This window comes from Dipodomys ordii, unplaced genomic scaffold (assembly GCF_000151885.1).
Source record: "Dipodomys ordii isolate 6190 unplaced genomic scaffold, Dord_2.0 Scaffold81, whole genome shotgun sequence".
Lineage (NCBI taxonomy): Eukaryota > Metazoa > Chordata > Mammalia > Rodentia > Heteromyidae > Dipodomys > Dipodomys ordii.
This window is the reverse complement of record NW_012267297.1, coordinates 717929-723392: the sequence shown is the minus strand read 5'-3', so window position 1 is coordinate 723392 and position 5464 is coordinate 717929.

Here is a 5464-nt window from a genome sequence, read left to right as displayed (position 1 = left end):
AACGCGGGGCGCAGCGCCGGCCTCCGTCTCCTCCCACCGCGGCGGGCGCCCCGCCCTCGCTCGCTCTCCTCTCCTTCCCCTCCCTCTCTCTCTTTCTCTCTCCCTCTCTCTTGGCTTCCTCTCTCCCCCGCCCCCTGCTTTCGCTCTCTTCCCGTCGTCCGACTTCTCCTTCCCGGAAGGGAAACCGAAAGCTCGGCCGCGCCGCCCGCACCGCGACCCGGGGAGTTTGGGGCCGGGACTGACGCGACTTCCCGGCCCGGGCTCGGCCTCTTAAAGGCGCCGCCAGGAAGCGCGGCTCGGGTTCCCGCGACCGGCGGGGCGGGGCGGGGCGGGCATGAGGACTGGGGTGGAGCTTGCGGGCGGGGCGGGGCGTGAGGGCCGGGGGTGGAGCTTGAGGGTGGGCGGGACGGGCGTGAGGTCCGGGGGTGGGGCTTGCAGGCAGGGCGGGGCGTGAGGGCCGGGGATGGTGCTTGCAGGCGGGCGGAGCGGGCGTTAGGGCCAGGGGTGGAACATGAGGGAGGACGGGGCGGGGCGTGAGGGCTGGGGGTGGAGCTTGGGGTGGGCGTGGTGGGTGTGAGGGACGGGGGCGGGGCGAGAGAAAGGGCGGGGCGTGAGGGGTGAGCCTGAGAGGCGTGAAGGGCGGGGAGGGGCTTCGTGGGCCGGGGATGGGGTCGGAGGAGCGAGAGGACCTGGTGCGAAGCCCGAGTGGCGTCAGGGTAGGGGACGGGACGTGATGACCGGGGGTGGGGCCTGAGAGTGGGCGCGGCGGGCTAGTGAGGTGGAACCTAAGGGACGCGAGGGCCGGGGCGGGGCCAGATGGGCAGGGGTAAGGCAGGGGCGGGACCTAAGTTCCGGGTGTGGGGCCTGAGGCAAAGAGAAGGGGCCTAAGGGTCGTGATGTCTGGCTGTGAAGTGTGGGCGTGGCCTGTGCGTCGGGGGCGGAGCCTGAGATGCGAAGGTGGGGCCTGGGAGTTCGGGGTACCGGGTAAGGGCCTGAGGGTCGGGAATAGGACTTGACCTGGGGCGGGACCTGAGGGCCGGTGGGCGTGGTCTGTGGCAGAGGCGGGGCTGGCCTCCTGGGGCGCCGAGTGCCGCCCGCGGGAGAACTCAGTTCTCGAACGCCGCTGGCGACCTAGAGCCAGTTTGTTAGACGGAGCCTCCCAGTCCGCGCCTGGGACCGTGCCTTGGGCGCCGGGGCGAGGGCCCGGGCCCAGCAGCAACAGCGGCCTTTGTCCGCCCCGTTCTCCCGCAGGAAGCGCGGCCAGGATTACTGCGGGCCCGGAAGCGGGGCGAGCGCTCGGGCGCGACGCGGAGACAAAGCCGGCGCTGCGGGCGGGGACGGTTTCCCCCAACACGCGCGAGAAAGGGGCGGGGCCTCGGGTGGGCGGGGCCCGCGGGAGGAAGGGGGCGGAGCCCTCAGGGGTGACGGGGGGGGGGCCTGCGGGAGGAGGGGGCGTGCGGGGGCGAGGTGGGCCCCCATATTCTCCCCCCTTCCGGCCCCCCACCCCTCGCGGAGGGCGCCGTCCTGGGTCCTGCGCGGTGGCGCGGGAATGACCGGGGTTGGCTCGAGGCCCCGGGGCCTGCAAGCGCGCTGCTAGTGTCAGGCCAGGGTCAGAGCCCTCGCCGCGTTGCAGCCGCGTGTTACCGGCCCGGGGTGCACGGAGTCCGTGAGACGCGCGCGTGACCCCCACGTCTCAGGCTCACGTCCCGCGTGACCCCCCCCTTGATTTCTTCCGACCAGCCTGAGTGCCCGGGCAGCCCGCTTTGAAGACTCCGCTCACCCCGAGGGGGTCGGCGGGGTCACCCCTCTGGGTCAGGGGTCACCCCCGGGCCCCTGATTTGCTTCTCCCTGACCCCCTGAGTCCTGAGCCTGGCCGCTCCCTTAGCTTCGTGGTCTCTGCGCTCGGGAACGGGAGGGATGGCCGTTCCCACACTCCTCACCCCGACACCCCGGACCCCACACACACCCTGGGCCCCCGACGCCCTGACTCCCAGATCCCCTGACACCCCGGATCCCACCGATGCCCCCACACCCTGCCCCCCCCCACGCTCTGGACTCCCAGATTCCTCTGCCCCCACGATGCCCCACACCCAGACCCCACCGATGCCCTCATACCCCGACACCCTGTCCCCCCCCCGACGCCCCCGGCTCCAAGATCCCCCGGTTCTCCCGACGCCCTGGAACTCTACACCCCATCATACCCGATGCCCTGGACTCCCAGATCCCCCGGCCCCATTGACGCCTCAACTCCACCACACCCTGAACCCCCTCCCCGACGGCCCGGAACACCCCCCCTACAGAAATTCCGGGCACTCTGGCCCCACACCCCGCCTAGGCCCGGGCCTCTCCCCCCACACCTCGCCTCGGCCCCTCCCCTCAGGCCCCGCCCCGGCCACGCCCTTGCCGCCCCAGGCCACGCCCCTACCGCCCCAGGCCACGCCCCTACCGCCCCAGGCCACGCCCCTGCCGCCCCAGGCCACGCCCCCGGCCCGGCCATTTCAATTCCCGTGCTGTCTAGTTTTTTATTCGCGAAATATCGTGGTGGCCGTAACCATGATCCACGATCGTTCGCACTCTTCCTCAGCACCGCGTTCCGGACAGTACTGCCTGCCGTGCGTGGCGGGGAGTTTACCCCAGCGCAGCCCCTCCCTCCTCCGTGTGCACCGCGCCCGCGCCGCGCAGGTGCGGCGCAGGTGCACAGGTGCGGGATGTTCGCGAGGCCCCTCTGCGCTGGTTACCCTCTCGAGAGCCCCAGGGAGTCCGCTGCCTCCACACGCGGCTGACCTTGTCCCCTGTCCCGCCGACATCCCCGCCAGAGCCGCGCTGTGTGCAGTCTGGGGACAGAGGAGCGAGCTTTGCCAGGGACGGCCTGACCCGCGGCCGGCCCACATGGCCGAGTGCGTGGCCGAGTGCGTGGCGGAGTGCATGGCTGGCCCGCAAGGCAGAGTGCCCATGGTGGAGTGCCTGGTGGAGTGCGTGCATGGCCAAGTGCATGGCTAAGTACATGGCATAGTGCGTGCATGGCTAAGTGCATGGTGGAGTGCATGGCTGAGTGCATGGCGGATTACATGGCCCAGTGCATGGCTGAGTGCATGGCCGAGCCCATGGTGCAACAATTAGAAGCAGAAGTCAGGTGCTGGTGGCTTCTGCCTATCATCCCTGCTACTCAGAAGGCTGAGATCTGAGGATCTTGGTTCAAAGCCATCCTGGGCAGGAAAGTCCGTTGAGACTCTGATTTCCAATGAACCACTAGAAGACCAGAAGTGGCACTGGGGCTCAAGGGGTAGAGCACTACTAGCCTTGAGTGAAAGAGCTCAGGGACAGCTCTGGGGCCCTGAGTTCAAGACCCACAATTGGGAAAAACAAAAACAACACAACAACAAACTGAGAGACAGGAGAGTCTGCTGGTGCTCCTCCAACCCAGCCCTGGAGACACAGGCCAGAAGCAGGGTCGGCTGCAGAGTAGGGTGCACTGCTATACAGTCATGGAACTTGGGGTCCCCAAATAACTTAAAAACCCCATCACACTCCATGTCCACACGGGGCAGCTGCGGAGCAAGCCAGGCCAGTGGGGGCCATGTGCCTGGAGGACACACGTAAGATAAAGAAGAGCTCACAACTTAGATTTACTGTCATTATCACACCTGATGGAGCCTACCCAGAGCTGGGACAACCAGCCTGGCTGGGGGTGGGGGTGGGGGTTCTTGTTACTTTCTGTGCTTTTCAATGAGGTCTACATTTGCACAAGATGAAGCAAGTGTCTGCCCTTCAGGTTCCTGAGTGGTTTCTCTCCATCTGATTCTTGATCACGATTGAAAACTGGAAGGTCTGCGATGGCAGTGGCCAGGGCAGAGCAGGACGATGCAATGGATACTGCTCCGGGTTGCTGCAACCTCTGCCTGCCTGGGCCAAGTCACTGCATCCTCCTGCTGGAGACCGCCCCCCCCCCTTCATAGTGTCTGGCCCTCCATGAGCTTGATTCTGAGAGGGAAGCCAATTTGGAAGCCCAACAGACAATCTGCGGAAATTCCGGTAAAAGCAGGAAGGACGGGGTGACAGCCTCAATGAGATAATTTAAAGAATGACCCAGGAGGTGAGAGTGGGAAGTCATTAGTGGGAGGAAGAGGGAGGCCAGGCCTGTGTGAGGACAAGACCAGAAGGAGAAGCATCTGCGGAGGTCCGAGGTCAGGGGAGGAGAGCCAATGAGAGAACGGAACGGAGATGCCAAAGTAAAATGCATCCCCAAAACATTAGAAATAACAGGAGATTTCCTTTTCAAGATTTATATGTGTCTGTGTTTGTTTCTATATTTATGTGCCTGTCCTGGGGCTTGAACTCAGGGCCTGGGTGCTGCTCTGAGCTTTTTTCCTTCAAGGCTGGTGCTCTACCACCTGAGCCACTGCTGTACTTCTAGCTTTTAGGTGGTTAGTTGAGATGAGTCTCTTAGGCTTTTCCTGCCCAAGCTAGCTTTGAACCATGATCCTCAGATCTCAGCCTCAGTGGCTTTTTATGGACTGTCCTTCCAGCTGTGTGATTGTGTTGAATTTCTACTTAGTGTGGGTTTTCTCTTCTTCCAAAAAATTCAGCTTTTCTGTTTTTTTTCACATCGTACATTCTGGCAATTTCAGGAGAGCAAGAATGGATAGAAGTAGGTCTTGGGCCTTTGGTCACCTAATTGATTGTGTTTGACTCAGCTGGTCCCATACCTTATCTGGAACTTCCCAATGATTTCATTTGGAAATGAACAGGAAGTGAGTCTAGATTATCTGTGAATTACTATAGTCAAATGATATTTACCCACTGCGTGAAAGAGTGTGTGCTCCTTTTCAGACATAATGGAAGCTACAGCCTGGAACCTTCCATGTATTTGCACACAGGAATGCAATTTGAGGAGGCTCCTGGGTTTTTTTCTAACTAATCTATGGATAGTGGTTTCGAACCCTACTTTACAAACTTCCTGTTTGTGACACCTGGCTCTCGACCCTTCCATTTCCTCTCTGAACTTCCTAAGGAATTCCAGCATTGTTTCCTTCCTGGTTTGGGGTGTTTTTTTTTTTCTTTCACATTTTTAATCAGCAAAGTCCAGTGCTCCTGGAAGGAAACTTGAGAGACAGACTGTGCCTCTCATTTCCTTCCGCCCATTTCGTCCACTAGGAAACTCGCCTTGTTTTTTTTTTTTTGTGGTTGGACGTGATGTGGGTTGCCCTTCTCTGGCACAGGAGCCCCGTCCGCGATGTACCCCCTTGGGGTGCAGTCTGGCTCTGCCCCCAGGGGAGTTGTGAAATGGACCCTACCCTTGCATTCCAGCAGAGAGAACACCAAAAAATACATTTCGAGGTAAATGAATGAAGTTGCTTTGTCAACAACACACAGAAGCCGGTGAAGAGCAAAAGCATGAGCTTGTAGTATTTTATTTATTTTTTAATAAAGAGAGGCCCCTAGGCCTCCTGAGAAGGTGGCACTT